This window comes from Lampetra fluviatilis, chromosome 66, assembly GCF_964198595.1.
Source record: "Lampetra fluviatilis chromosome 66, kcLamFluv1.1, whole genome shotgun sequence".
In the NCBI taxonomy this organism is placed as follows: domain Eukaryota; kingdom Metazoa; phylum Chordata; class Hyperoartia; order Petromyzontiformes; family Petromyzontidae; genus Lampetra; species Lampetra fluviatilis.
In genome coordinates this window covers 3,084,205-3,091,457 of record NC_136340.1, presented here as the reverse complement: position 1 = coordinate 3,091,457, position 7,253 = coordinate 3,084,205, and positions in this window count along the sequence as shown.

Below are 7,253 nucleotides of genomic sequence, written 5' to 3'. Positions count from 1 at the left end.
TCGGGATCGAACCCACGACCTCCTGCGTACCAGGCGAGGTAGTCAACATCTCATAGCCACCGTGATGATGATGAGAGAGATGCAAACTCCAAAAGGGAGGTGGAAGAAGAATGGGGGACAGAAAAACACAGAGGAGTAGGAGGCCCTCCCCCTTCCCTCCTCTCTCCTGGCTCGAGTCTTTGTTGTTGTTGTTGTTTTCCTCGTAGTAAAATTTCTTAGAAAAAATTTACAAAAATAATAATTTGAGTAAAAATCGCCGTCGAGCGGCGGCACCACGCGGCGACCTGCCTCCGTGTGGCCGTGGGCTCCGTCAGAAAGCGGCGAGCTCGAGAGGGACAGAGACACAAAGACAAAGATCCCCCGTGTAGCCTTAACAGGCTGTAGGGGCAAATGCTGTTAGCGAGCACCTATGAAGGCCGGAACGGTACACGAGGGGGTGGGTGGCCAGCACCACGCCCGACCGCCTTTGTCTCCCTAGTGGCGATGTTTACACACCGCACCAGGTACTCATTTGAGGCTGAGTCGACCTAGGGGAGGCCCGGGACCGGTTCAGATAATTGTCACCGATGTTGGCAGTGCGCGGGAATCGAACCCGTGTCGCCGGGTTCGTAGCGCAGCGCGCTAACCGCTACACTATCGCTCCCCACACACAGACAGACACATACACACAGACACACAACAACAACAACCGCCATTCGCCACTAAGTGGCAGTGACGTCACCACGACGCTTGTGCCAGGCCATGTGCACCTTGAGGCCACGTGAAGTGTCGAACGCCCGCTGGCAGGAGGTCATGGGGCAGACCCAGCAGGTGCCACAGGTCGACTGACTGAGATGACCGAGATGACTGGCTGATGCACCACTTGTGCCCCCTACTGTACCAACTTGCTGTGCTTTAGCCACCCGACGCTCCGCTCGATGTTGTGAGCATCGCTCCTCCGCCCTCCGTTGTTGTTGGAGGGCGACTGCCTCCAACTGCCCAGTAGCGTCCTTCACGAGCCTCCTCCACAGAGGCCGATCTTGAGATCACTGGTACCAGTCATCAGCAAGTCCACTCAGCTCCACATCCTCCTGTACCACATCACTCCATCTCTTGTCTAGCCCGTGCCGTGCCCGTTTAGCCCCCTCTATCCGTCCGAATAAAAGCTGTTTAGGCATGCGGTGGCTGGGCATGCGGGCTACATGACTCAGCCAACGTAGCCTTGCCTGCCGGAGCTCACCAATGGGACTTTGCCCAGATCTTTCAAGGATTTATGAGCTCCTCACACAATCCAGCCTGGTTAAACCCAGGATGGATCGTAGGCAGGCCAGCCGAAATGTTTCTAACCGGCGCAATGGGGAGCCATCCCTTGACCGCACCCAGGCATCGATCAGCCTCCCATTGTATCTGTACCAAATGGAAATTCCCCCGGTACAGCTATTGAAGGCTTCACGAACTACGTGGTCAAAATAGATGTTAAATAATGTGGGAGCCAGAGGACATCCCTGTCGCACCCCTAGGTGTACAGGGAATGGCTCGGACTCCCGGCCACGTAGTTTTACCCGGGCCCGCTCACCATCATGAAGGTCCTTAATGATCGTGAGCAGAGGGTCAGGGACTCCGAGAGCACGGAGAACAACCCAGAGCCCAGGCCTACTGATGGTATCATAGGCCTTGACCAGGTTAATAAAGCAGAGATGTAGGTCTTGTTGGAATTCCCTATACCTCTGCTGTAGCAGACGAACAGAAAATATAGCATCTGTACAGGACTGCCCTTTCCTAAAACCGCATTGGGGCTCCGCAAGCCTCTCCTCAACGTGCCTTGCAAGGCGATGTTGACTAATCCTTACCAGGACCTTTCCCAGCACACTGAGAAATGAGATGCCCCTGTAGTTGTTCAGTCTGTGCGGTCCCCCTTCTTAAAAAGGGGGACCACCAGGGCATCCTTCCAGTCCTGCGGAACCCATCCAGTGGTCCAGACTGTTGTCATGATGTCATGTAAGGCAGTCTGTGCATAAACGCCACCGTCCCTCAGAATTTCGCTTGGGAAATCTTCTCTGCCCGGTGCCTTTCCTGGTCTCAGGCTCCGGATCGCCTTCAGTACTTCCTCAACAGATGGCACCTCATCCAGCCACTCACAGGGGGTGACTACTTCTTCCAATATTTGAGGCAATGCAGCCTCAGCAGGGTCATCCCCACTTTGTGCCATGATGTTTTCCTGGCCAAGGGATTTCCCCTCCCCCAGGACCTCACAGAAATGCTCAGCAAATCTGCAAACCTGTTCCTGGGGGTCGGAAATTGGATCACCATTTTTTCCCTAATGATGGTAATAGGTGTGGCGCTGCAGGTTACTTTTTTGATGGAGTTAAATAGGGATTTGTGATCGCGGGCCACTGAGGCAGACTCCATCTCCTCAGCAACCCGCGACCACCACCCATCCTTGCAGCACCTCACGGCTCTCCGAACCTCCAAGCGAAGGCTGCGGTAAGCCTCCTCATTCTCTGATGTGGGATGCTGTAGACGATGAGAGTGGGCCTGTCGCTTTTTCTCAACTATCCTGAACACCTCCTCTGTCAGCCAGGGTCTCTGGGGAGGTCTGGACCGCGTACCCAAAGCAGCCATTGCAGCTGCATGAGTCACAGTGCTAAACCTCGCCCATTTACCCTCGACATCGGGAGGAGTGGGGGACGATGCCAGCCGCAAGCGATGATGAAATTCTCGCTTGCAACTTTCATCAGCTGAGACCAGGCCACCTTAGGTTGGAATGGGGTCCTGGGTGTGCACCCACCACCGGAGTGGAAGAATGGCAAACGCATCTTACAGATGACAAGTCGATGGTCAGTGGGCAGATCAGCTCCAAGGTAGGTCCTGGTGTCAAGGACATGGGCCCGCATCCACTGGTCCGTCACTATGTAGTCCAGCAGATGTTCTTGCTTGGACCCGGCATGCATCCATGATGTGTGGATGCGCCGATGCCGGAACAGCGTGTTGGTAATTACAAGCCCATGGGCTGCACAGAAATCTAGCAGCCTCCTACCATTGTTATTGAGTTGATCTGGCCCATATTTCCAATCACTCCAGACCAGGTGCCAGCATCATGACCAACTCAAGCATTGAAGTCACCCAACAAGATGACTCTATCCCGAGGGACCACTTTAGCCAGCACCTGTGACAGGAGGTCATAGAAGGCATCCGACTCATCAGCCTTGCCTGCATCCCTCCACGGATGTTCGTCTTCAGTGGGGGCATAAGTAACCACGATCACCACTCCTCGCTTCTGGTTGATGGTAAGGCGAGCCCAGAGTAGCCTGGGGCTTACAGCTTCCCACACCTCACCGCCATGCTCCCACGCCCCCTTCATTCTTTTGTTCAGAAGAAGAGTCACACCCTGTTGTTTGGCAGTCTCCTGCCCCGAGTAGAGGACTGTCCACCCTTCATGGTGGCAGGAGCTAGAGCCGGTCCACCAGACCTCCTGAATGCCACAGAGATCCAGGCGGTACCGGTCCAGCTCCCGACAGAGGAGTGGCAGCCTCTCCTCTGCAGTGAGCTTTCGAACATTCCACGTGGCCACCCGTAGTAGTTTTTTGTTGTTTCTGGAGGAGCCCCGAGGGTAAGGATTCAGTATCCTGGCTCCGCCACACAGACAGACACACACAAACAGACGTCCTGTTAAGTTTCTCAATTGCCACGCCAGGAGTGGGGAGATCATCGAATGGGGAGCGGCAACCGACCGCCCGGACCCGGAGTCGCCAGCTTCCCATGAAAATAAAAATATATAAAAATTTGAAGAGAAAAGAAATAAAAAAAAAATGTTTTTTTTTTAATAACCCAAAAATTTACGGCAAAAGTTTCTTTGCCCGCGGCACGTCGTGGTGTGGGCACACCGCCGCCACCACCACCACCACCGCCACCACCGCCACCACCGCCACCATCGCCGCCTCCACCGAGGCGCGACGGTCCGGATCACCGCCGCTGCTTACCGAAACCGTCACCGATTGAGTGCGAGAGATACACGCGCGCGCACGCACATCGCCGTGATTACTATCGCACATCTTTTTTTTTCTTCAACGTTGAACGTTTTTGCCGTAATAGTATTTAAAGTCGCGCGTTGATTTCTTTTTGTACACACTTGTAAAAACATTTTTCTTTTTTTACAATAATCATCTTCTTCTTCTTTGACGACAGCGACATCGTCGTGATCCTTGTCATGACTACCATGATCTTCATCAACGTCGTCACGATCGCCATCATCAACGCCTTGATCATCATCATTGGTGTGATCGTCGTCGCCGTCGTCACGATCACCATCGTCGCGATGATCATGAACGTCGTCGTGATAGCGATCATCATAATCATCATAATCATCGTGACAGCCAGCAGCGTCGTGATCGCCGCCCTCTCTCGCATCGTCGTCTTGACAACTTGACGTGGGAGTCACCCACCCACGGAGTCACCCACCCACGGAGTCACCCACCCACAGAGTCACCCACCCACCCCACCACATCGCGACTGCATATTGAGTGTATTTGTAGATTGTTTTTGTTTTTAAAGAGGCCTGGGTCAAGCATGGCCAACCACGCAGGCAAAGCTGGGAGCTCCAGTCATAGCACCGTCTCCTCTTCCTCGTCACCACTATCTTCTCCTCCTCGTCACCACCACCTCCTCACCACCACCACCACCATCTTCTCCTTCTCCTCACCACCATCTCCTCCTCCTCGTCACCACCGTCTCCTCCTCGTCACCATCGTGCCGATGCAGCACTCACCACTCGCATTGCATCGATATCTCTCTCTACATCTATCTAATATCACTCTCCCCATCTCTCTCCCTCCCCATCTCTCTCCCTCCCCATCTCTCCCCCCCCATCTCTCTCCCCATCTCTCTCCCCCCATCTCTCTCCCCCCCCCCCATCTCCCTCCCCATCTCTCTCCCCCATCTCTCCCCCCCCATCTCTCTCCCCCCATCTCTCCCTCCCCATCTCTCTCCCCCCCCCCATCTCCCTCCCCATCTCTCTCCCCCATCTCTCCCCCCCCATCTCTCCCCCCCCATCTCTCTCCCTCCCCCATCTCCCTCCCCATCTCTCTCCCCCATCTCTCCCCCCCCATATCTCTCTCCCCCCATATCTCTCTCCCCCCCCCATCTCCCTCCCCATCTCTCCCCCCCCATCTCTCTCCCCCCCCCCCATCTCCCTCCCCATCTCTCTCCCCCCATCTCTCCCCCCCCATCTCTCTCCCTCCCCCATCTCCCTCCCCATCTCTCCCCCCCCATCTCTCTCCCCCCATATCTCTCTCCCCCCATATCTCTCTCCCCCCCCCATCTCCCTCCCCATCTCTCCCCCCCCATCTCTCTCCCCCCCCCCATCTCCCTCCCCATCTCTCTCCCCCATCTCTCCCTCCCCATCTCTCTCCCCCATCTCTCCCCCCCCATCTCTCCCCCCCCATCTCTCTCCCTCCCCATCTCTCTCCCCCATCTCTCCCCCCCATCTCTCTCCCCCCATATCTCTCTCCCCCCATATCTCTCTCCCCCCCCCATCTCCCTCCCCATCTCTCCCCCCCCCCCATCTCCCTCCCCATCTCTCTCCCCCATCTCTCCCCCCCCATCTCTCTCCCTCCCCCATCTCCCTCCCCCATCTCTCTCCCCCATCTCTCTCCCCCATCTCTCTCCCCCATCTCTCTCCCCCATCTCTCTCCCCCATCTCTCTCCCCCATCTCTCTCCCCCATCTCTCTCCCCCATCTCTCTCCCCCATCTCTCTCCCCCATCTCTCTCCCCCATCTCTCTCCCCCATCTCTCTCCCCCATCTCTCTCCCCCATCTCTCTCCCCCATCTCTCTCCCCCATCTCTCTCCCCCATCTCTCTCCCCCATCTCTCTCCCCCATCTCTCTCCCCCATCTCTCTCCCCCATCTCTCTCCCCCATCTCTCTCCCCCATCTCTCTCCCCCATCTCTCTCCCCCATCTCTCTCCCCCATCTCTCTCCCCCATCTCTCTCCCCCATCTCTCTCCCCCATCTCTCTCCCCCATCTCTCTCCCCCATCTCTCTCCCCCATCTCTCTCCCCCATCTCTCTCCCCCATCTCTCTCCCCCATCTCTCTCCCCCATCTCTCTCCCCCATCTCTCTCCCCCATCTCTCTCCCCCATCTCTCTCCCCCATCTCTCTCCCCCATCTCTCTCCCCCATCTCTCTCCCCCATCTCTCTCCCCCATCTCTCTCCCCCATCTCTCTCCCCCATCTCTCTCCCCCATCTCTCTCCCCCATCTCTCTCCCCCATCTCTCTCCCCCATCTCTCTCCCCCATCTCTCTCCCCCATCTCTCTCCCCCATCTCTCTCCCCCATCTCTCTCCCCCATCTCTCTCCCCCATCTCTCTCCCCCATCTCTCTCCCCCATCTCTCTCCCCCATCTCTCTCCCCCATCTCTCTCCCCCATCTCTCTCCCCCATCTCTCTCCCCCATCTCTCTCCCCCATCTCTCTCCCCCATCTCTCTCCCCCATCTCTCTCCCCCATCTCTCTCCCCCATCTCTCTCCCCCATCTCTCTCCCCCATCTCTCTCCCCCATCTCTCTCCCCCATCTCTCTCCCCCATCTCTCCCCCCCCATCTCTCTCCCCCCATCTCTCTCCCCCCCCCATCTCCCCCCCCATCTCTCCCCCCCCCATCTCCCTCCCCCATCTCTCCCCCCCCCATCTCTCCCTCCCCATATCTCTCCCCCCATCTCTCCCCCCCATCTCTCCCCCCCCCCATCTCCCTCCCCATCTCTCTCCCCCATCTCTCCCCCCCCATCTCTCTCCCACCATCTCTCCCTCCCCATATCTCTCCCCCCATCTCTCCCCCCCCATCTCTCCCCCCCCATCTCCCTCCCCATCTCTCCCCCCCCATCTCTCTCCCACCATCTCTCCCTCCCCATATCTCTCCCCCCATCTCTCCCCCCCCCATCTCCCCCCCCCCCCCATCTCCCTCCCCATCTCTCTCCCCCCAATCTCTCTCCCTCCCCATCTCTCCCCCCCAATCTCTCTCCCCCAATCTCTCCCCCCCCCCATCTCCCTCCCCATCTCTCTCTCCCTCCGCATCTCCCTCCCCCATCTCTCTCCCCCCATCTCTCTCCCCCCATCTCTCTCCCCCCATCTCTCTCCCCCCATCTCTCTCCCCCCATCTCTCTCCCCCCATCTCTCTCCCCCCATCTCTCTCCCCCCATCTCTCTCCCCCCATCTCTCTCCCCCCATATCTCTCCCCCCATCTCTCTCCCCCCATCTCTCTCCCCCCATCTCTCTCCCCCCATCTC